Raw genomic sequence first — 7,624 nt, 5'->3', positions numbered from 1 at the left:
CGGATTTCGGAAATTTACGTTCCGGAGAAATTTGGGTAAAATGATAGAAATCTAGAATAGTTTCATAATTCCGTATTGATATGCATCTCAATCCGATTCTGTAAACATCTGCGCGAACAATTTCGAAATCGTGATGGATTTGTAATTGGATTAGGATTATATAAAATCTTTCGAGGGCCCGCCCACATTCGACGACTATTAATAATATTGACTTAACCGCGTGCGCAAACAACCAACAGATAAACATGCCGCGTCTCCATCTTCATTTGTCGATTGTTATCATAATTCGTTATCATGGCGTGCATCGCGCCCGTCTTCGGCTCGATAATCGACTGGATGTTGCCCGCTACATTCCTCGCGCATATAGCAACGCACATTTATCATCCTGATTGTGATTCATAGATGTGTCCTGTTTTTTTTTTCTGTTTGTGATATTCAGGTGATTCCATATATTTCGGCGCGCGTCCAAATTCAATGTGATAATGAAATGATAGTGTGTTCCGGAAACACCCTCGGCTCTCCAGCGACAGACGTACGACAAATAGATAGCTCGTTTCAATGAACCCTCACGAATCTACAAACGCACGACCCACGACACGATAACGGATTAATAAACATGATTCGGAGGAATGGGTTGCCGCATCGCGTTGGGGAGCTTTGTGCGTTACATCCCGATATTTCATCTGCGTGTTTTATGTGTTTCGGGAGCAGATCTGCGCGTTAAATGAGGCTTTGTGGTGTATCTGGTGGTAACTACATCTCCTCTATATATCTACACGTCTGTCGTTTATAATCGGGAATGTTTCAATTCGACGAGTTTTCATAAATATTGCATCTTCATTTGTCCGCATAAATTTCGAACGAGAGTTAGATAATCTCCACGGCTGGCGGAAAATTGTATTAATATTATAGTTTCCGTAGTTTCAGTAAGCCACTAAGCCAAACAAGTTTTTCCAACTAAAGTTGTACGTTAACGCGTCGGTAACTAAAACAGAAAATATGCAAAATAACGAACGTTTATTAGCATAGCACGCCGGGGAATTAGCCGGGAACTGAAAGTTCGAAACACGAGCACAACTTCACGTATGATAGATAGCATTCAGAAGCTAGAAAATTGACGCGGCGTGGAAATTGTAACGACATCAGTCGAAGATTGTGCCACTTAATCAACTCGAGGACGACACGTCGAGAGCGCAAGCACTCCGTTGAGTTCAAATATTCAAAGCCCTTCTTATCGCGCTTCTTATCGCCGCGCGGAGCGCATTCGTCTTCTGCATCGCTCGTCTTCATTGAAATGTTAAAATTCACGCTCGCATTTAATATTCCCGGGTGTGGAATGTGCTCGCGTGCCTCGGCTGAATGGCTGGCGTAGACGTAGATGTCAGACCGCCGATAAGTTAATGATTTTCATATAATATATGATGCGCACAGGGTGTAAACGTGCCTGTAAACTATGCAAAACTAAGAAACTTCGAGAAAATCAACGTATTCACGTATCTAAAACGAAATTATCTCGTTCTGTCGAAAATAATTTGTAGTTACATAGTGGACCTTCAAACTTTTTCAAGGCCTGAAGGCACTGGAAGTTTGTTAGTGGTTCAATTAATAGTGGGTGAAACAATCATCAAACGAACAATATCTGCACAATTAAAAATCTTTGCTTCTCTGATTTACAGAATACGGACAAAAAGTTATATCCATTTTTTGTAAACATTTTCTGATAGTGGTAACCATCTCCTTTGATTTGGAGCTCGTGTAATTCCCTGAAACTGCAATCAACTTGTAGATATTTCCCAGTATGGAAATTGTTGACCACCTCTCCGCCCACGCTGATAGACTGATAGACTCGAGGCAAATTTGCAAATTTGTATTTCACCTGAAGTTCGAAAGGCTGAAGGGCTAAAGGCTGCTTGAACCCTGTAGGTCGTTCGGCTCTTGTACTACACATGTACTGTCCGTTGGCTTTCAGGTGGTTAGTCCTCATGCGAGGGATAAATACGTTGTCGACCGAGCGCGCTCTTCGTGTTTACACGATGGGACGCGCGTATATCTATCTCACCCCGGCATCGGGGAATACGAGATGTGGCCGGCAAGTTTTCCCGGTGGACTTGTATGCGCATTCACTGAACTAGCCTCTAAACAGCGGCCGACGCGTCGCATTCCGTACTTTTTCGAAATTGTTTCGTCGTTCGTGTGCTACACAAATCAAAACTCTAGTTCGAAGAGGACAAGCAAAAATCCCTGAAGTAAACTATGTTTCTCTTCCTGACAGCAGGATTTTTTGCTTGGTTTGTAACAGCATTGCTTTATTTTTGTTAGATTACTTTGTAGGGATTGAAGTTGGTGCAATCAGGGAATCTTAGAAGTATATAGGAACTAGTTGTCCATAGATGTCACCTTAGGTATTAGCTCATAACCAATATAACCTATATTTTTAATAGCTTTCTACTCTTAAATATTTTTGATATTTTTAACACCAGCAGCATGTTTTGACTTGGGGCGTATGACATTTTATTGGTCTTGTGCTGCACCGTAGGCAAATGCGCAGGCACAAGCTCCACCCCCGTGACTAAAACCCGTGACTTAAGTACTTTACGCACGGCTTGGTTGTCTCTATATAAAGTGGCACTTTTTGAGCATATAAATCGTAGAAAACTGGCTCTTTATAGATGGAAGTAGAAAAAATAATTTATGTCAAAATTGGTCATGCAATTTTGTTCACATTGATTTTTTTGTACTATATAGATAGGATTAATTAATTCTTAGTATGTAATTGTGTGTCATGCGTAAAATTACACTTTCCTAATGCTTTGATGTATACTTTATTATCTGTCGCATTCGATTTCCGATAAATAATAGTTAGTGAATGAAATTGTTATGACGCGAATATTAGTGTCATGAATTATAGTTGTAGAACAAAGCACGGAATGTGAAGACAAATGTTCGCGACTGAATGCACGCATCGCTCAATACGTTCCGGCATAAAATTGATGATAATTTCACTCACGATTCCGCTCGTCGACAATTTATCGTCTTATTGTCAATGTTCCACAGTAACCGCGCGACCCGGCCGCTACGTGCGATGATTAATCGATTGCTTATTCTTCGTATCATTACTAGCGCCGACACGCTGTTCGACGTCTCAATTTTTTCCGTCGAGTGCGTATTCTTCAACTCTTCAACAGTTCAACGCAACACGAAACAACGCTAGTCAATTACTCAATTACGGTAAATATACTTCTTAATCGACAGCACGACAGCCGGCTGGATTCTAATACAGCACATGTTGTTTCACCCGCGGTAATACGAAATGATGATGAAAGGAGCAAAGAAGTAATGCGCATGGAAATGCATCGTGGTAAAAATGAAGGTTCCTCATCCGGGAAGGTTTCCGCTCGTCAATCGTTAACTGAGAGAGGTACTCTCGAGACGGGCGCGCTGTATTTGTATACGCAAATTATATTTAATACACACTTAGAGATGACGTATAGACATTTATGTGAGGCCGTAATACCCACCGTAAATTACGACCGCACGCGCGCCCGTTGAGAGTCCTGCCGCTGCCGGTGCGCCGCCGGCCGATGAATAAGGACAAGCGCCAATGGAGGCGGCTGAAATAGGGACGGCGTTCGCCTGCCCCTCGAAAACGCACGGCAGGTGTTTAAAGATTAATTATGCGCGCCGAATCTCGAAAAACGAATTCTGCGTTAATATATTAATTTTTTAAATTAATGACTAATCAATGTGAGTGCTCTCGATGGTGTACGAGGGTGGAGGCGGCGGCGGCAGTGGCAGCAGTTGTGATTAATTAAAATCTAATGAATTATTTTTTAAGTGTTGCGCGCAGACTGCAATGATTTTTTCAAGCCGAGGGAATTCGTCGTGCAATTATTAATATCGCATTCCGCGTTTGCTGGGAGTAAATGTGTTGGGCTCACCGCATGTGGAGCGTTGAAGCATTTACGAGCGCGTTACAATCGTTTCCACGGTCGCGATGGTCATTTCAGCCGCTCCCGCTGACGCTGTCGATGAAAACCGCGCGACGATTGGCACCGCGCTTATTTCGTTCGTAAATACATGCGAATATATATTAGCATCTGCGCGCGGAGTCGTTTCGGCTGATGTGAACAGGACAGTCATGTTCGGCATACAAAGCGTTGCCGGCGAAAAATCACACTGACGATGGAAATACGAGGAGTGTAGTCGTAAAAGCGCCGGTTAAATTATGCAAAATTCCATTTTTAATCATCGCGATCAAAAATTCTGCGTTTTAAGTTTGAAATATTCGTTAATGCAATAGTTACGAAAATATTTGTGTGTTTCATACTTCCATCGCAACTTCAACATGGTTAAAATGATATTTTATGAAGGACTGCAAAATTTTAATTTTTTTTTTTTTGGCCCTGGGAAGCAAATATTTAGCCAGAAGTATAATCCGCGCATTATCCACGTCCTTATGTGAGTAAGGCACCCATTTTTTTTGATATAGCTTTTTTGTTAAAAGCCTTCTCATCGTTTCATATTATAATATTTAAATTCCGCCGGTTGGACTCGTAAAACGAAGGTTTAAAATGATTAGCTCAAGTTAAATCGGTTTGAATCAGCGTCGAAATGAATGCTTTGTCCCAATGGACGTTATTAAAACACGATTTCATAATCACGAGACTCCCATGGCGTTCCGAAGGTGAGTTCAATTTAATTTCGCGTTAATAACCGATTTTACTACGCCGCGTCCGACTTCGAACGACGCAATGATGGAAATAAAAAGGAAGCGAATGTAAAATCCGAAAGTAAGTTTCAGTCAACTAGAGCCGCGCGAGCATCGGAAACGCATTTAAATTTAATCGGATAAAAGCGCTTGTATCGCTTTTATCGCGGTTCTAGTTCGCCCTTGTAGGAGCACACACATCGTCCTGTGTTTTATACGCTTTACACTCAAAATACCTCCGCGAACAAACGCTCCCGGCCACCGGCGAGCGCGCAAGATAATTAAATTGCTTTTACTTGGGTTCCGTTCAATTTAATTCGCATTTTATTTGGGGATCACAATAATCGCGCATAGTCGGACAAATCGACGATTTTAATGGGCGAACTCCCTTCGGCTTTTAGTGGCTTTAAATTGCCGAAGGTTACCTGCAAAAAAAACCTAAGCAAAATCATCATATGGCCGGAATCCTGTTTATTAAGCACAATTTCATTGCTCTTGAGACCCAAGCGTAACTTGTTTTTTTAAACGATCACATAAATACAATCAAAATGAATATTTTCTGGCAGCAATCACAGATGACACAACGCATCAGTTGTTCGCGAATATATTTTATTATTGTTGTCATCGCCTATTGCAACGAACCAAGATAAACATACACGAATGCAAAACAATATCGAGTTGTTGTTGTTGTTTTTTTTTGTCTACGATAAGTAAATCGAACCGTTATCGAATAAAAACAAACAGTTCACCTCGTGCATCGCGCAGTTCCGCACGCGGTTTGTTTCGAACGCCAAGAAACCAACTTCCAATTGGATGCTAGGCCCCTGAGCCTCCAGAACAAGGGTCCGGTGTAATAAAAGTCCGATAGATGTAAAACCAGCTTACAGGAAATTCCATTGACCAGCAGAAGATTTAAAATTTGTGTGGACTCGGTTGTAACATTCACCGCAGAGGTGCAGGAAGTGTTTGTTTCTACATGGCTGCATACGGACATGAACGTGTTGATTACCTGCCGAAAATGCAAGCAAAACATTTTTATCCCGTCCTTGAAGAAATCCCTGGTTGTAAATGGTTATGAAATTTGAAGGTAAGAACTAAATATTTATATATTTGCATTTATTTCAAGTATTAAAAACTTCAACTTTTCCTTCCACAATGGATTTGATTTAAATTTGCAATAAATTTAAAAGTAATACACTATCCGATGTCCCAATGGCAAATTGGGACTGCACACGCCGGTACCCGGATGTCCGCTTCACCTCTAGTATTGACAATGCCAAATTAGGCAAATATATTTTTATTTACATGTGCAACAAGCGGCCGAAACTACGATATGGCCCCGAATCTTGTTTATTAAGCACGATTTCATTTCACTTGAACCCGAGAGCGTCGCCCGAGCGAAATTCGCACGCGCGCAATGCGCACCAAATGGGCCGTAAAACATTTTCGATTAACAATATCACAATATCTGCGCGCACAACATCCTGCGAGGTCGCTTTGTGTCGTCCTGGCGTGCCCGGCCGAGATGCGAATGAATGTGGATAATCTGAAATTGCATAAATCATACGCGTCCGACGTGTCGCATGTCGGTGCGGTTGTCGCGTCAGTCGCGAGGGCTTAGTGGCTGTCTCGGGCGCGCCCTTCGAGTCGCATCAGTATAAATTCACAATACGGGCGCCAGTCGACCGAAAACTACTCACTTTTTGCACCACGGAATACAAGCAATGGCGTATATTACGCGGTTAACCGACGATATCGAAATGCACACGTTTTTCTGTTTTATGGCGCACATTTCGCGCATTCATCCACAGCGACGATTCGAACGTCTCTTGAATTCGATCGGGGAAATATTGTCATTCGTCATTATTCATTCGTGACTGTGATACATGCTTCTATATTATTCACTATCGTGTGTATTGAGGATCGATTATAGATTGAGGAATATAAAAAAGTAGATACTTTGAGTGCCGCACTTGGTTTGGACACTTTTGATGTTTTATTATCTTCAGAGGATATTTTCTACAAAAGATGCAACCCAATCAGACGATTCCCAAACAGATATTATTAAAAAGTAAGAGTAGAGTTGAAGAAATTGCCCCAACGATAATGCAACAGGCAATATAAAGTTCAACCAGCTGAAGGCCACAGGAAAGCTTACGGGTAGTCAAAACGATTAATTTTATTTTTAAACTTAACAATTTTCAATGTTTTTTATTTGAAACTCAGAGATAAATGGTAGCATTTTAAGTCGCGCATGACATTTGTATGCAAATTGTGGACAAAAAAGGAGACGCAGTTAACATTAAGAAACAATTACGTACGGAGTTTAATGCTTCCGCGTCAGTTAGTTGTACTGATAAGTTAGTTGGTCTGCCGGACAAAATTCCGATATTTCGTTGCATCCTCTCGAAGTCATGTAAATCCGGCGACATTGCAAAGTAAACCCGAAAAGATTATCTTAATTCATCGTCGTAAACCTTCGATTTTATTATGATTATTCTATTTATTTCGGCGTTCCGTCCAAAAATACCATTCTCGGCTCTTCTGCTTCTCGTTTGCTTATTTTCAGCTCCGTCGCCGCGCATGATGATCGCCGACTACCGCTGTTTTTCCGCCGGCGGCGGCGTCGTTATCAAACCGGCGTCTCGCGTATCACGTCTATTATCAACTCGTAATTCGTCAGTGATTTCCAATTTCGTCGCGCGATTTATTGAGAAACTTCTTTCGCCTTTTTCAACGCGTTTTTATTACCCATATTCTCCGGCCGCCACGCGCATATTAACGATCTACTTAATGCCGCGCCGAAACTCGAACTTAATAGGCGAATTGCGGAGCCAATTTACGAGCGATATTAAGATTAGACTTAAACGTGTGATAATAAAATACACACACGCACCGCGGAAGGAGACGTTAATG

General features: G+C 41.7%; 1 protein-coding gene across 1 annotated transcript in view; it reads left to right on the top strand.

Moving 5' to 3' along the window:
• The first annotated feature begins 5,727 nt into the window (after positions 1–5,727).
• The window catches only part of LOC135792241 (monocarboxylate transporter 2-like), a 63,971-nt gene continuing 62,074 nt past the window's right edge, over positions 5,728–7,624 (top strand). Inside the window, exon 1 of the mRNA XM_065302867.1 lies at positions 5,728–5,795. The gene's annotated coding sequence lies outside the window, so the exon portion shown is untranslated. The remainder of the gene's footprint in view (positions 5,796–7,624) is intronic.

Source organism: Atheta coriaria, unplaced genomic scaffold, assembly GCF_025399875.1.
Source record: "Atheta coriaria isolate IRGN ID8LTWV9N9 unplaced genomic scaffold, Caltech_Dcor_3.1 hic_scaffold_1_pilon, whole genome shotgun sequence".
Taxonomy (NCBI): domain Eukaryota; kingdom Metazoa; phylum Arthropoda; class Insecta; order Coleoptera; family Staphylinidae; genus Dalotia; species Dalotia coriaria.
This window is presented reverse-complemented; position numbering and strand designations above follow the sequence as displayed.